The sequence below is a fragment of the Abramis brama genome, assembly GCF_963993115.1.
Source record: "Abramis brama genome assembly, chromosome: 11".
NCBI classification, from domain to species: domain Eukaryota; kingdom Metazoa; phylum Chordata; class Actinopteri; order Cypriniformes; family Leuciscidae; genus Abramis; species Abramis brama.
Genome location: NC_139973.1, coordinates 36898947 through 36917573, shown reverse-complemented (window position 1 = coordinate 36917573; position 18627 = coordinate 36898947).

The window sequence follows — 18627 nt, the reverse complement described above, 5'->3', positions numbered from 1 at the left end:
CGACTCGGCCCTCGGATATGATGTCACTTCCACACTTCAAGCGTTCTGGTATGTTTTGCGCGTCCAAATCAGAGAAAAAACATGCAGGCAGTGATACGGACGCAGTAAGGTATTGCAGTAATACGAGTGATTAAAATCGTCATTTAAACAACCAAAGCGGTCCAAAAAGATTGAAACAATGAAACCAATTCATACTTACAAGTCACACAGGGCGCAGCCATCTTGGATTCCGTATCGGAATTCTTGCTCCGAGTCCTCACGGTTGTCCGACTTCTAAGCTGGGAAATCCGAGGAAAGGGGGCGCGTTGGTGCGTGTTGCTAAGCAACGTCTGTCTTCCTAGTCAGAACTCTGACACGGATAAATAATAGAATGCACCATTACTAACTCAAACAGGCCTTGTCCTTTTTTCTTCTTCTTTTTTTTTTTTTTTTTTTTTTGCATATGCCTTGGTAATTATTGTTTATTCCCGTGTCCGTTCCCAGAAGAAAATTTAAGACTACAATGGAGGCATTTCAGGGAGTTCAGAAACAGTGACACTGATACTCACCAGTGAACTCATCGTTGAGGGACTTTGTGCTTTGTAACTTTGCAGACAGTTTTCATGTTCAAACAGCAACAATAAGCATTAAAGAAAGTTGAAAATATAAAAAAAAAGTATAATAGATCCTCTTTAAGAAATCATCCGAGCAAGGAACGTGAACGACGGGTGTGGAAATTTCTTTGTGCCCAGATTTCATGTGGTTCTGGTCATTATAAAACAAAATACTGTCAACACTTTGTGACCTTCGTTTCCAGTAACTATTATTGAGACAACAGATCACAAGTAAGTGTGGGCCGAACACATTGCCGTATTCTCGTTTAGCTTTCTCTCCTCATTCACCATGTTTTCAGCGGTGGCGTTTTGCCCAAGCCGTCAGTAAAGTTTTTGTTTACACTGTCTGGTGCTTGTGCTTTGGCTCTGAGGCAAATTGCTAGGAAGTGAATTTAGCATGAAACCGATGCCCAGTAATGAAGGCCAAGCATACAGGCGAGCAGTTGGAGTAATTATATTTCTTTTGCTCCCCCCTCCCCCTCCCTTCACTTTTTTCTCTCTCTCTGGTTTCTCCTCCTTCTGTTGATATGTTTATCTAGCCTCCCCCAGTGGACCTGCTTAAATTCTTATTCTCTACGCTAGCTATCGACTTGGGCTAGAATAGCTTCTGAAAAGCTTCAAAGCTAATTGCCTTGGAAGTGCAAGGGGAAGCAAATTAGTGTCACACCACAAGAAGGGAAAGAAACGTTCCCATTTCCTATTCACATGGCTTTGTGAGAACAGTTTCCGATGTGCACCAGGTCTCTGCTGGGCGGTGAGCGGCAGACGTGCGGGACCAACTGAGATTTGGTCGAAGAAAGATGCCGAATTTTCCTGAGTGCTCATTGGAGAAGTCACAGAAACGGAACAAATCTGTCTTGAAATTGTGTGTAACATCGATAGGACAGAAAATAATGAGCAGGTACAGGTCTTTGTGCGGAACAGGAACAAGAAAAGTGATCCTTGGTTGGTATGGATTCATACTGTGGCCAAAGATGCAATCCAAGAAGTAGCTCAGAGAAAAAGAAAAATTCTGTCATTTCGAAAACCCTTGTGCATTTACAAACCCCATATGACATTCAATCTTCCACTAGATTTAAAAGAAGTGACACCGAATGTTCACGCTGCTCTTTTCCATAGACTGAATACAGCGACCTGCGGCTTTCAAGCTTTTAAAAGGACAAAAGCTCTATAAAACAGTCCATGGAGTCATTAAATAGCTTTGTGTCAGGAACAAACCAAAGTCTTTCACACAAAACTGTTTTTTGTTTGTTTTTTCTGAAAGAATTGAATACATTTATTCAGCAAAGAGACATTACATTACAAAAGTCACAGTAAATACATTTAAAATGTTACAAAAGATTTACATTTTAAATAAATGCTGTTATTTTGAACTTTCTATTCATCAAAGAATGCTTTTGTCACCACATGAATACATTTCATTTAAAAAATGCATATTAAAATAGATATCAGTGATTGTAAATTCTAATAACAATTATTACAGCTTTTGATTTCTGATCAAACACATATGTGTAACCTAATTTTGTTAATTGGAGCTTGACAAAAATGTAAGATATTCCAAGATATGAAGTCTCGCAGGTTTAGAACAAGCATTAGGGTTAGTAAATTAGTTAGTGATGTAGTTTTTAATTTTACGGTTACACTTTATTTTAAGGTGTCATTGTTACAGTGTAATTATATATTTAAGCACCAAGTAATATTAAGCAACTACATGTACTTACTATAGGGTTATTTTAGGATTAGGATTTGGTTGAGGGTTAATTGCATGTAATTATGCATCATTTACTGTTATTACTATGGTAAGTACATGCAACATATGTAATAAGGACACTGTAAAATAAAGTGTTACCCAATTTACTCACTCATATAAGTACTGAGAAATGTTAATTAACTACGTGTGCTTACTAAAGAGTTACGGTTAGGGTTTGGTTTAGGGATAGTTACTTGTAATTATGCATAATTTCCTGTTATTACTATATAACTACATGTTGCAACATGTAACTATGTCACCTTTGCACTGAGGTAGGGCTGTAGTCAAGACCACCTTTGTCGAGTCCAAGACAAGTCCAAGACCAGGACTAGTCGAGTCGAGTCCAAGTCAAGACCGAGTCCAAAGAGGTTCGAGTCCGAGTCAAGACCGAGTCCAGGACAGGAAAAAAAAAAGTCTGCTAAAAAACTATAGGCTAGCCTATAGAAATTAAATCATTATGTAATAATGAAATAATGAATAATTCAAAACAACAAAAAAATAATAATTATATAGGCCTAAAGGAGCACACATATTCGTTTCGACTGTCTGATCAGCCTTACATTCTGTTCCTGTCAATCATACACGCGATGTCAACCAATTAAACTGCATGAGGGAGGGCCGAGCCAACTCACACACACCAGTGGCGGAACTAGAGTTTTATACATGGGGTGGCCAGGGGGTGGCCACTGCTACTTTCGGGGGTACACAGTACACACACACACACACACAGTGGAAAAGCTTATGGAAGGAATTGGGTCACTCTGTTTGTGTCTATAAGTGTTGAACATCCAAAATATTTGCAGAAAACAAAGCTTAAGCACCAAGGAGATAAGATACCGTAGCATGTGTCTGTTATGTACTGCTGCGTTTATTTACAAAAAAACTCACATTTACAAAAAAAAAGCTGTTTTTTTAATTGTACTTGAAAAATGTAAACAATTGTATTGCCCATCAATATAAAATCTTATCCTAGGAAGATTTAATACAACATAATTCTTTCTTTATAATAATTTATAATTATTCTTTCTAAATATAATTATTTTTTTGTGTTCATTTTTGGGTGAACTATCCTTTTAATCTGGCAAAATCATCTCAACTTAAATTCCTGAATTGGGTATGTGATTGACTGCCTGTGTCTGGTAGATGCTCTGACCTGTTGCTGGTCCTGAAGTCTGACCACACTGACTCTGACTAGCCAGTGGTGATGCAAGGGCTGGGGTCTGTTTGCACCTGATCTGCCTGTTAGTCATTTTAAGCCAAAATGGGGGTCAACCTTGAACAAATTGCAACAGAAGCAAACTCAACAGAAGCAAGAGATTGGGTTTGGGACTGGGTCTGTGGGACTGTTTCTGGGGGACGAGTCTGAGGGAAGAACAGGAGACAATGGTAAGGAGAATGCAAAGGACAAAAGGTAAAATAAAAAGTGAATCCTCAGAAACAGTTTTCGAAACGTTCCCCTAATGGGATTCTTCTAGACTTTTTTTCCTTACTCAGGACATATTGAGGATACAAAATTATTTGAGTTTGCTTCTGTTGCAATTTGTTCAACCTTTTTTCATAAAATGACTGGACTATGTTTGTGCTTATTTAAAAAGTACTCTGATATCTCTCCCTTTCTTTTCATGTTTAATTGACCCTGTTCAAAAATATGACAAATTTAAAATATGATTCCAATCATATTTATATTCTAATCATCATCCAATTACCAACATTTTTATCTTAACTCTTTCTCGCAGTAGCCTATAAAAAAAAATGGTGTTTTTGGTAATTTTCACAATTTCATGGCACCCCAGAATATTTTGTTGTATGAATATCTGAACATACCAAAAGAATGAACAGACAAAAAATTGTTTTATTCTAGCTTTGTGCATCTTTTTTTATCAACACTTGAATGTTGGCAAGTTTCATAAAAAGCAACATGAGCAAAAAGCTGAGAAAATCGCATTTTTATCAAAGACTACATCTAGATCAGATTCATAATGATGATCAAAACACAGTAGATCGAGTCCATCAACACCCTACACCCATAAAGCTTCATAGTCCTATAGTGATCGCATTATGATATCGCTTGTTTCTGCTCTTCTTTGCCTGCGTTTTGATCTCCTATCCTCACATTAGCTAGAACATTTGTATACTGTAACGGCAAGGTACTGCATATGCGTGTATTAGGCCTAATGTAGGCTATTCGGAGCAAACCACCCTGATGCTAAACCTTAAAAACTTACTTCAAATATGATGTTTTCTTATTCGGTGAAGTTCGGTATCTTGCAACCATCTCTCGTCCTCTGCTCGTCCGTTTGAAAACTGCGCGCGCGCCGCGCTGCCGGCGAACGTAATTTTTTTTTTTTTTAAATCAGCATCAGCAACTGCCAGTAGCAAATAAAATTTTGGGGTGGCACCCGGGGTGGCCAATCGCATGTCAGGGGTGTCCAGCGCCACCCCGGACCCCCCTCTGGCTCCGCCACTGACACACACACACACACACACACACAAGAGATGCGGATAAACCGCGGGTCGGGCGGATGACGTGACGAAAAATAATTTTTTAGCCTACCACTCGTGGAATAGGCAAAGAAAGAAAGGTAAGAAAAAAAGTCGGAAAACTTTGCCCATTAATTAGATGTGCAAGGCAAGCAGGCTAGTTTTCGGGGTGTTATGGACAATTAAAAATATGAATATTCACGTTGCACTAGCGGTGGACTTTCAGCGAGTTTATTTAAACATTTATTTTTTATAGAGCCGTTTGTGAGTCAAAAGAGCCGGCTCTTTTCAGTGAGCTGAGTGAAACGAACCGGCTCACGAAAATGAGCCGCAAAGGCCCATTATTAGGTGGCCAGTGTTTCACTTTCCCTCCAATAATATTTTGTTTTAATATCGCGGCGACGCATGTGTGATTACTGGGAACATAAAACACCTGGACTCGGTTGAGACCAAAAGCCATATTTGGCAAGACCAGTGGCCGAGACCGAGACAAGTCCGAGTCCGAATACCAGCGAGTCCGAGACAAGTCCGAGACCATAGAAAAGCGGTCTCGAGTCCGGACTCGAGTCCAAGACCGGACTCGAGTACTACAGCCCTACACTGAGGCCAGTAAGATTCTTGATACTTGTTGCATTTTCTAATGCCATTGTATCTGACATCAAACCTGTTTTAGCAAGTCTTCTTCTCTTTTAGGTAAAAATGAAAACCTCCGGTTTATATATACTGTTCAAAAGTTTGGGGCTGATATGATTTTTTTATGTTTTTGAATGAAGTCTCTTATGCTTAACAAGGATGCATTTTCTTTCATGAAAAATACATTAAAACTGTAATGTTGTGAAAAATTGTTACAATTTCAAATAACAAAAGCTGGATGTCCAGCATCATTACTCCAGTCTTCAGTGTCACATGATCCTTCAGAAATCATTCTATAATAAGCTGATTTGAAGAAACCTTTATTATCAACAAGTTGTAATAATATTATCACAATAGTAGTGTTGCTTAATATTTTTGTGGAAACCAAGATACAATTTTACCAGCATCATTTGATGAATAGAGGTAAAAATAAAAGCATTTATTTGAAATAGAAATCTTTTGTAACATTATAAATGTCTTTACTGTCACTTTTGTTCAATTTAGTGTCAGTAAGAATATTACTCTTAAAAAAAAAAAAAAAAAAAGTGTTTGAATTTATCTTTATCGCCCCCTGGAGGTTTGAGTACATTCAGCTCTAGCATCTTGTGTCTGGCTTTAGCATAGTTTTTTAGGTCTCTGACTTCAGTAGACTTTCAGTAATGCGACATTACGAGTGGTTAAAGATGGCGAGAAATGTGATCTAGATGCCATTGATTCTACTTCTATTGTTTGAATTAAATTCTCTCAAAGACCCGGCAGGCTTTTGGTAGACCCTGCCAACAGCTCTTAGTAATGTGCTGATCAATTTGGCCTTTCCCTGTTGTGTGTTTTTTAAAAACACCAATCTTTCAGACATTGATGTTAAGTAACATCCAACAACTAAATGCATCAATAAATACGGCATTAAGCACTGCGCTGAAGTGGAGAATGAGCTCACACATGCCTTTGCTTTGAAAAAGGCAATGATTTGTGTCAGTGATATGCATTTCCTTCTGAGCGATTTACAGTAAACATTTAAGTTCTATGTCTGTGATCTTTATTCATGCTTTCCAGGGGCTTTTATGCTGTTTTTGTACAAGGGCATAGACGTATTTACTCTCATTCACACATTATTAATAGCCTATTTACCTGTTTCCCACATAAGGCCACTTATTCCTTTACAAGTTTAATACAATTATTATCCAGCCTTATGGTAGGCATAAACAAAAATCCTTAACCTTAATATTTAATCTACACCAGTGCACCAATTGAAATCTAAGTGTAACTAATGGGACTAATTAACACAGTATGTAGTGTAGCCTGAACGGAGGATTTCTGCTCAAACGGCCTTCTGGGATGTGCATGTTTACAGTTCTGATAACCAGATTGAAAAAAAGACATGTTCACAGGACCACTAGACCCCTAACTGGAAAATATGTTTAATTATTTATTAATTTATCTTGAGATAGATTTAAATGTGTTGCTGCTATATGTTATTAGACAGTCTATCTGCAGTTTCTGAAACTCTAAAGCAACATCATATTGACTTGCATCTTTAATCAAGCAAAACAGCAAGCGAACACCATGTTAAATGTATACAAAACCAACAAGCATATGTATATCCACATCAATTTTACAGTGAGGAAAATGTGGACATTTTTAATAAACTTTTTTAATGAAAAGTTGTATAAACTGCTTCAACAGCAGATGTTCGAGGAAGTTCTATTTATTGAAGGCACAATATGTACGATTTTTTCTTTAAAATATTCAAAAACCACTACAACTATGTTATTTTGTTGTTGTTGTTGTTGACTAGTGTACTTACATTATCCCAAATGTTTCCAACAATGTTTAAATCCAGACAAATCTACAATTTTAACAGTTACATGGCCCGTGTCATTGCGTCGCCTGTCAATGGGCATGTCCTGATTTTGTTAAGTTCGCAATTTGTAATTCTGACTTTAGAACGCACAATTGCGACGTTATATCTCGCATTTCTGAGATTAAAAAGTCCGAATTGTGAGATAAAAAGTCACAATTACCATGGTGAAAACAAGCTTCCATGGTTTTAACACTTGATTGGCAATAAAATCATTTTTAGGAACCCCACAGTTGCTATAATATGGAAATCCTTCATTTTCAGGTACGCATTTCCAAGAAAGTGTTTAAACTGTCCATGGATCACTGTGTGTTGGTATGTGGTAAGGATATTTCAGTTCATTCTCAGAAGAGATGTCAAATCATATTCATTATTCTGTCTGTGCTGAAAAGTCTCTTATTTAGTGTTTTATGCATGAGTGTGTGAGAAGACAAGGGCTAAACAGTGGTTACACACTGCGCTTGTCAAGGGAGGTAATTAACAGCACAGAGTAAAATCACCTGCAGTGTTTCCTGCTTTTTAGGTCCATCAGGTAACATGTACAACCAGAGCCGAGAGGAGCATCATTAGTGAGAGCTTTTGCATCACATTGTGTTGTTTGGTAAGTGTATGTGTATGTGTATGTGTGTGTCTGTCTGATTGTGTCTGTGTTTGACAAAGAAAGTGAGTTTGTGTGAGAGAGAAGGAAAAAAAGCAGTTTATTAACATTCAGAAAGTTTCAACACAGTGACCCTGACAAAAATCTAGACGACTGTGAAAGTATCACAAGACATGCCGTTTTATTTTTACAGTTTGCTTTACATAAAAAGTCAATGGATTTACTGCAGAAATTTGTATAATTGTAAATAAAAATTACAATACAAATCTGCATTTATTCAACTTACTATAAATACAGTAAAAACAATAATAATGTGAAATATTTTTAGGATTTTACATACTTGTTTTCTATTTTAATGTATTTTAAACATGTAATTTATTCCTGTGATCAAAGCTGAATTTTCAGCATCATTACTCCAGTCTTCAGTGTCACATGATCCTTCAGAAATCATTCTAATATGATGATTTGCTGCTCAACAAACGTATATTATTCTTATTCTTATTCTTATTCTTATTCTTATCAATGTTGAAAACAGTTGTGCTGCTTCATATTTTTTTGTGGAAACCCTTTTTTGTTTAGGGAATGTTGAAAAGAACAGCGTTTACATGAAATATATATTTTTGTAACATTATAAATGTATTTACTCTCACTTTTGATAAATGTAATGCATCCTTGCGGAATGAAATAATTAATTTCTTAATAAATAAAATAACCCAGACAGCAACATAGTGTCGGCCCAGATCCGGGCCACATCCAGACAAATGTTTCCTACACACTCTCTCTCTTTCTTCTAAATTAAACGTTCTGTTTGTACTGGAGAGGAAGTTTTGAAAGTTGCATTATGTTTCCGTAGTGCATCAAACTCTTTTATCTCATAAGATCAAGAAAAATTTGGTTCATCACGATATGAGTCCTTTAAGTCCTGTTGCTCTTTTGGGCATTACAATGTGGTAAAAGGCCATACAGATTTTATCAGTTTCCATTTCTCTCTCTCTCTGTCATGCACAAATACACACTAAAAACATTCATATAAGACCAATTTGTGACAAAGGAGGGATTGAGCTCGAGGTAGAGCATTACAGATACTCCCCTTTTTGTTTCCACAGGGGAACATGTCGGGCATCGGCAGTTCATCCTGCAAAGCTTCTGAGCTACGTGCAAATACACGCTAAAGTGACTCTCACGTTAAAATTGCTGCTCTCATTAGTTCTTTTCACTTCCTCTCTTCTTTCACGCCATCCCTGAAGGTCCACAGAGGGCTGTAATCCAAATGTGTTACAACAAAAATCTAGTGCAAAGTGTCGGCTCTGTTTTCGGGTTGAATTTGATTTTGAGCATAATCGGGTCTCAAAAAGTAAAGTTTCTTTCGCTGTGTGCTTGCTTGTGTCTCATAACCTAGTGAGCTGCCAAACTTAACAGCATTTTTGGTAACCTAGCAGACATCCCACCCTGCAAAAACTAATTTCAGGGAGATGGCACAACACACACACACCCCCAAACCCCCACCATAATATAAATATATATTATACTATTATATTCATTCACATAAGCTGCCTTACACAGGCTTGTTCATTCAATAGTAAATTATCGTCCGAAATATTTCGCACGTTAAAAAATAAATACGACCTCACGTTGTGTCAATCACATTTACACGCTGCCTTCGAAACTTTCGTCCGTCAAAAAAAAAAAATTGGATCGAGTTAAATTTTCTGCATTTTTGCATCCGTAGCAAGCATTTTGAGAGGTGTTTTGACAATTCAGAGCCACCGAATCACGAATACAAAAAAAATCACATACAAAAGTTCCAGACTCAGTGTGCAAGGACCTTAATCGTGCACTGAACGTGAGCGTGATGTAGTTGAGTGAGACGAAAAAGTCTCCAAAAAATCCAAACTCAAGTAGAAGAAGCATTTATAACGCGTGATAATACCTGGTGTAACAGTAATGTGTCTTGGACCAAATGCATCCGAAAATGCGTAATACCAAGTGGAAACATGCTTTCTCAATCACTCGCTTGATTTCTGGGATACAGCATTTATTTGCGGGTGTCAGGGAGTTGCTATGAAAATGCGAGAGACCCCCGGAGCTTCCGGGAGAGGTGGAATGTCTGCCCTAGATGCTGTATAGATAGGCAGATGCCACTCAAGCACAATCATGGATTTCACACACTCCTCAAAGCATGTGTGTGAGGAAGTTAGTGGCAAGAAACTTGTTTTAGGACGCAGAGACTTCCCATTACCAAGCAGATGGTGGCAGCTGGGACAGGTTAACCCATCTGATCTCTGGAGGTCAACTGATCAGCGGGGTAAATAAAGGCCTGAAACATCTTTAAATTGCCACCAGACATTTACCCTCTCTCTTTCTGTTAGCTCGTTCTTTTTCTTATTTCTCTCTGTTTTCACAGACGGAAAAGTAACAAATAAAGAGCAAATCACCCCCACAGCAGAATGGAGGTCTATCTTTCATTTTCAGATGTCACAAAGCTTCTACACATTACTCAACAAAGCGAGTCAGTGAAGGTCGTGTTAGTATGAGGAATATTCAATGGAAGGCCATCAGTTACACACTGTGAAAAGGCACCAACTTAAAAAATAAAACCAACTGTTTGCATGGTATTTTTTTTTTTTTTTTTGTAATATGTCAAGTAGATCTCTTGGAAAAGTGTCTTGAGAAATGTCAATGTTACACATGTTCCTCCAGGATTCAATACTCAAATCTCCTCTCCATCAGATCACTCAGTACTGTTGATGATACCTTATAGTAGTGCTGCCTTTGCAATGTAAACACCGCTCTTTGACACATAAATAGTGCAAATCAATATATACTGTATCACATATAGTACCTAGGTAAAACATCAGTAAGTTGATTGCATCTGGTCTAATGAATTTAATGCTATTCTTGTCTGCCCAGATCTGCGCCACATCTGAGAAATGTGGATTCCACACGTACCAGATGTGGGCCGGATCTGGGCCGACACTATGTTGCTGTCTGGGCTGGGTTTACTGAGTATCAGTAAACTGTTAGGGCTGGGTTGGGTTGACATGTACTTGCAAAGTTACTTATAGTCAGTAGAATATCTGTCGGAGGAGAATTACAATAAAGTGTTATTTATCTATGATCCCCGTTTGTTTCACCTTAGAAAGCAAATAGCACAGGGTCAGATCTACATCGTCTCTTGACAGACGATGCTGCGTGTGAGTAATTACTGAAAGAATTTTCATTTTTGGATGAACTAACCCTTTAAAGGAATAAAATAAATAAAACCCTAAAATAAAAATGATCCCATAATTTACTCACCCTCAAGCTATCCTAGGTGTACATGACTTTATTCTTTCAGCCAAGTTTTTTAAGGTCCAAAAAGCGCATCGATCCATCAAAGCAATCCAAAGACTCCAGTGGGTTAATAGATGCCTTCTGCATTTGCCAGAACGTGCATCTAATGATTTCATGACTGCTCCTCAATGCTGTGAATGACATGTAGTGGCTGGGATAATTTTCATTTCTGGGTGAACTATTCCTTTAAGGATGAGTAAATATTGGCAACATTTGCATTTTTTGTCAACTATAATTATTTTTTTTATTCCGCAGCATCATGTACTGTTGAAATCACACAGCAGTTGTCAAAACTGTTGCTTCCAGCCCAGTACCTTCACCGTCTTATCTTCGTCCTAACTCTCTGGAGTAATTGAAATCAAAATTACATTTTCAGCTCCAAAGCTATAAAATGTTCCCTGTCACTTCACCTTTCCACTGAATTAAAATGGAATTAGTGGTAATTGTCGGAGCTTAAGGGATTATATTATTTAACAGGAAGTCTTTTGAACACCTGAAAGACTTTCTGGAGATAAGAGATTTCCATTAAAATCCCCCTAGACAAGACACCAAAGGAGCACTGAGAAATCAAGAGCCCTTTACACCGTCATACACTAATAATTAGACTAATTCTTTCTATGTGACAATCGATCCGAGGATTGATTTATTAAAGCGCAATATCTTTAATGGCCCCAGGACACATATTGGCCATTAATTAGCCGGCCGCCAGGGAAACTTCATTTTTTAGTTGAGTGTTGAATTTATGTGTCCTCCGACATGCAGGCAAACAAAATGTGTTGTATAAGGAATATTGTGAAAGCGAAAACAGTGGGAAATATGGTATACAATTTTAAATTGCTTAGTTTAAACCGTCCACTGTCCAGATGCAAGTTAATGTCATATATGCTTTAAATTCCAGTTCATGTTTGCAATCTTGCAGGGAAACTCTCTTAGCATGAACTAAACCTAACAAGTAGCCAGAATGACAAATTATGACATACAGGATCTTGTAAAAAAATAAATAAATAAATAAATAAATTATATATATATATATATATATATATATATATATATATATATATGTTTTTGAAAACCTCTAGTTTTTTTTAAATATATATATGGAGTAATGATGAAGTAAAAATGTAAAAAAAAATTTTATATATTACTTAAAATTATATTATATAATATTTTAAAATAAAGCAAAACTTCATTACTAAATAAATAAATACATACATACAAAAAAAAAAAAACACTTTACTGTAGGCCTACTTTAAACTTTATGTACCTTCAAATGAAACTTCAAAAGCTTGTTGGAATCATTGTTTTCTCTGTCATGGGATGGGGGCGTGGTCTATGACGTAAGGGGGCGTGGCCTCTGATGAGGGAACGGGTCTTCTCTCATGTTGCTGCAGAAGACACATTTCTTCATTTCACATTTCTTCATCTACGACTGTGATGCAAGATTACTTCAACTTTTGTAATACAATATTAAAAGATGTTCTGTATCATCAGTATATTGCCAACATCTTTATATTCATATTATGTCACTATCTAGACAGCGAACTGCGCTTGTACCTAAGATGACACTGCATAATCAGGCTGCCTTATTGTTTACCCAGCGTCCCTCTGTGTCTTCATATTAATCATTAGCATTGAAATGATGTTCCAGTCGCTGTAATGAATCGGCTTATTTTCAGTATGAAACTAGCTTCTTTTAATAACATTAATGGAAATGACGAAACTCTGCTCATTTGAGATAATTTAAAGATGGGTTTAAGAATGACTTGAATGCCTTTAGAGAAATGAAGTGGATCAGAATTATTCTCCCTCCATAATTGCCCAAGGCATTTGCTGTGTGTGTATGTGTGTGTGTGTGTGTGTGTGTGTGTGTTGTCCTTATAAACCTTACATTGTAAGATGTCTCCACAAATATAGTAATACCAGAAATCTTTGACCTTGTGGGAATTTTTTTTTTTTTTTTGGTCCTCATAAGGAGCTCATAAATCAAACTAAATTATGTTTATTTTTTTATGTAAAAATAAATAAAAAATCTGAAAGTTTTCAGGTTTAGGGTTGAGGATAGAATATGCAGATTGTATACAGTATAAAAATCATTATGTCTATGGAAAGTCCCCATAAAATATGGAAACCCAACATAACCCAATTTAAATAATAATTATGAAATAATAATAATAATAATAATAATGATAATAAATGAAATAAACAAATCTGCAATCACGTACTCACCCTCTTGTCATTCCAAACATGACTTTCTTTTTTGACACTTTTATGTCACCTTTGCCTCCTTTTTAACTCTGAAGAAACTGACTGTCCTTTGAGAACGCTTGAAAAACACTTTTATACATGCTCAGTGTGAATATGGGAATTATAAGGCTGGTCACTATTAAGTAAAAATGTGTTTTTTTACTTCTTTTACTTCTTTAAAAATCTCCAGAGGTGGTTATATAGAACTATAGAAATTTGCAAAATGAATTGCACATGATTAGTAGATGAATTTATTCTGCTAAGTCTTGCCTGCCGCGTTAGAAAGACGAGAGGCCGGTCATGCATACTGATTCGAGGATCAGAGAGGAAACGTATAATATCTCACATTATGGAGAGACGTTAATGGCATCATGCTGATAAACCCGATTTATATAAAGGACATGCACAAGGTCTTCTGTGTAACAAATTCAATTGCACAGGTGGATTTGTATATCAAATGAAATCAAAGTGCAGCCCGTTTGCCGTTGCACATGAATGGAAGACACTTCACTTTGATAAGAGGTTTTTTATGTCTTGTTTGATTGCCAGCCCTCGATAATAATAATAATAATAAAAGGCAAAAAAAGACAAACAACGAACAATGTTAGCATATACTACACATGAATACAATCACACTGTCAATACTACAATTAATACAAAATGATTTGTAATTGCTGACTGTTTAAAGAAAAAAATACATTAGGTATGAGGGTTTTTTGCTAATACAATGGCATTTACAACTCTAATGCAATATAATACATATATTTGGCTGTGGTTAGCCACCGCAAGCTCCAATGTGCATTGTGTAATCAAATATTTTATATTTAGATGTGAGATTTATTTCTGAGAAGCTGCTAATTAGTGATCATAACGGTCTGTTTTTGGCACACCATTATAAAAACAACAATCTAACACCTCACATTCAAACAATATGTTCATATCATATTGTCAAAAATGCATCACATAATGAAGTATCTGGAATCTGTTAAATAAGAGTATCCACCCAAAGTTGATTTGCTATTTCATGTTTTTAACCATACTTACACTAAGATAGCACTTCTATTAGACCACTGTGCACAATTATTGTTGTTGTTTCTAGCATACTGGTCAATTTTTATTTTCTTCACACAGCGTGCATAACCTTAACATACCCACAATAGTTTTTTAGTCAGCTTCACATGATTTGGCGACGAAATATTTGAAATGTGCTCTAGTGTGAGCTGACCTGACTAGGCTTGATCAGCAAGACGCCCAGTACGCAGTGCTGGAATTATGCATTTTGCACATTATAAATATTGCAGGTTTGAACTAAGGTGTAAAACCACAGGCAGAGAGTATATTTCTAATTTACTGGAAAATGTTAAGCTCCCACTAAATGAAGAATTTGATTTGCAGTGTGCAGTACACAATGTTCACTCTCCAATGGACACACTAATAAACGTGAGTTTTTAAAAAGCAAGCCATGTTGTCAAAAGTTAGATAAATTGCCAGCAAGCAGAAAACAAAAAGTTGCTTTCACAAAATCCTTCTTGAGCAGTGAACCATGATATGTGCAAATGAAGTCAGTCGAGATGAAATTGCACTGCAGCAAATTCCACCATTGTAATTTAGACAATTAGAATCACGGGTAAACAATTCCATAAAAAAAAAAAAAAAAAAAAAAAAAAAAATGTAATATAAAAAGAGAACGTATTATGCTTTTTTTAAAATGAATATAATAAATCATCATCATTAAAACTAATGTTACTCTCATTGATGGGATCTTCTGAACTGAGTTGAGAAGGTTTCATTGGTGCAGAAGTAAAGTTGCATATAAGACTGCCCTGGGCTGTCCTTAAAGATCATGTCAGTATGCAAACCATGGCTCTTTACACACAACGTTCATGCCTAGCCGGAAAGAGGAGGAAAGAGAGCAAACAGTCAATCATGTGTCTGATGATGAAAGAGCTGAGAAGTGAGAAATAGAGGGAAGCGTATCTTAAAACAGTTTAAAGCAGCACTGATAGATGGGGCCGCATTCCCTGTGTGTCAGTGTTCATCATTTACACGGCGAAGGGCCTGGACTGATGATGCCCTAATTGGATTTCCTGATTGATCCGTAGGAACCAGAGATTGACAGACAGTGGGAAAACCAAGAGAAGAACACAAGACAAGACATTTCAAACATTTGACTGAGCAACACAAAGTGTGATATTTTGTATATATAGGGAACGATTGGGCACAAAACACAAAAGAAGATATTTTGAAGAATGTCTGTAACCAAACAGTTGATGGATCTCTTTGACTTCCATAGTGGCCAATTTCTTTTCATACTGTAGTCAATGGGGCCCATCAACTGGCTAAAAACAGTGTGACAAAAGTTGTCCAAATTCACAGTACTCACGAAAGAGTAGGCAAAAAGTAACCAGATGACTTGCTTCATCCGGCTTCTTCCTCAGAGAATGCGATTTCGGATGCAGCCTCTGTCTTGTTTCTGCTTCTTCTTTCCTTGTTCTTGAATTCAGAGATGCTATAATATTTCAGAATGTGTGTAATAGCACCCTCTACCATATAAAAGTGAAAACATGGATTGCCAAAAAGTTCAGTCAATTGCAGGAAAGAGTTAAAAATGATTGCATTTTGGTAACACTTGATGGTCCCTCTTGAACATTCTGCTAAGTAACTTTGCACTTACATCAACTAACTTTCATTAGAGTATTAGAAGACTGTCTGCTTAATATCTGCAAACTCTTTTTTATGATGCTCCTCAAAAGACATTATACTGACTATAAGTGACTTTTCAAAACATGTCAACTTATTCTAACCCTGACCCTACTAGTCTACTAATACTATACAAACACTCTAATGAGAGTTAGTCGCAACGCTACTTATAGACAACAGAATGTGTTAAAGGAACCATCAAAATAAAGTGGTCTTTTTTTTTTTCTTTTTTTTTTAGATGCAACATGATTTGATATTTTCTTTTTTCATTGACATTGATGCACAGTGTGTCCAACTACTTTCTGGGGCCATTGCGTATGCAGACAAACTTTACAGATTTACTTTACAAATTGTATATTTTTTTTGTACAAAATAAATAGTATCAAACATATACATTGAATCCTATAAACACCCACAATAAAATAATGCGCAAAACACATTTATTGAGCAGTGAGATGTCCTTTAAACAAATTCTACCCCTTATCCGTCCCTGGTGAAGCTCAGCACGCGTTTAACAGCGAATGAAAGTCAAGGTGGCCATTTGCGGAGAAACACCCTCTGAATTTGAATAATTCTGTGGAGTCGAGCAAGGGTAAATGGCCTATAATTCAGCCTCATTCACGCCGGCTCTCAGTCAAAGACTCTGCGACTGGAGAGGACGAAGTTCGTCCTCAGTTTAATACATTTATTTGTGTTTACTTCCTCTTCCATTACTCACCACAAGCCTGTTACTGTCACACACATTCGTCTCTGTCGCCACACATCTCATGGGCAACTTTCCTTCAACAGTTTTTTCGACGTTTGACACGGTTGGGTTTCATGTCTCTCATTATCAAGGGAGAGAGAAGGTCTAGTGATCCATTAAAGAAAACAGCATCAAATGTGGTGTGAAGAAATTGTGGTATTTTTAACAGAAGTAACAGAGTAAACTTGTTTGGTATCTTCTTGGCAAGCAGCAAAAAGTGACTATGCACTGGAAAACTGCAACTACTCACTTTTTGTTTGTCAATGATATACAAATAAGTTTTGCAATTTTGCAAAAAAGTTTCTTTTTTTGAGTGCAATGACCACATCTCAAAATACAATCAATAACTAATGCATGGAATCAAGTCCCTGCCCTATTAATTTTAAACTTTGTTACATTCAGATGAACATCACAATACAGAAGAAAAGAGCTGTCACCCCTTCCACTTCATTATGACTTCAAGACATGTCAGTCAAACAATGCATGTCTTCTAAAATGTGTTTTGTTGTTGTGAAATGTGGTGACTTTCAGTGGCATCCAAAATGTAATTTTTAGGCATGTCTTGAAAGAAAATTAATTCACTCATACATTCATTCATTCATTCATTCATTCATTCATTCATTTGGTCGGTTGTTCGGTCGGGTAGTTAGTTAGTTGGTTAGTTAGTCTGCTATAACCCATAGTCCTAGAATACATAAGCATTTACAAAATAATTACGTGAATCAACCTGAATTATTCATTATTATAACTAGTGTTTGATTGCAACAAAATCTAATATGTGTAACATGGACAGTTATGTTTCTCAGCACATTAGTTGCAGAGAAAATGAGCTACTGTATTTTCATTCCAGTGTAGTTCTAAGAGACAGATTTTTGCTGTGAGATCAAGTGTAAAATTGAACAGTTGCACTCTCTTTTAGTCTCAGGCATTGTGAACGGCTGTATTTAACCGGGGTAATCTCATTCACATTTGCATGTAAAATGCACACGGACAGACACTGACACTGAAAAAAAAAAGCAATATAAATATTGACAACATCCAAAACACTGATCCTTTTATGTGAACAATCTTATGCTTTATGCTATCTTTACGAATCCTCTGATGCAACTGTAAAGCACAAAACAATGCATTAAATATCACAACCATAAATGCCAAAATAGACAACTATGCAAATGGCATTGGACATTTAATTAATCTAATTTATTATGAATAGAAAAAATAACCTTTGAATTCCATTAATATGATTCAGTATTCGGTGAACCTCAAAGATTTCTACGATTGTTCATAAGTTCATATGTTATATTGTGCATGCATAAGTAAAACCCTTGCATTTTAAATCAGTATATGAAGTAATATCATCATCTCTATTTAGTTCAAATAAGTAATCACACAGGTAAGGCTGAATTGCAGAACTGTATATTTTCAAAGTGAAGTTCCCAAGGCTCCGTCATGTCTGTTTGTGTTTGCATTTGCAATATACACTCACCGAGGCCTGTCCTTGAGCTCTCTGCCTCATGGGAGAAAGAACAAAATAAAGGCAAAGCTGAAAGCTCAGCAACCTGGATGACCTCTTCACTGACTGACACACTCCACAGCATACTGTCACAAGTACCTTCCATCCCCATAAAAACTATTGCTGTCTGGGAATGAATGCAAGACGAATCCTAGATAGCAGAGCTGCAGACTGAAGAA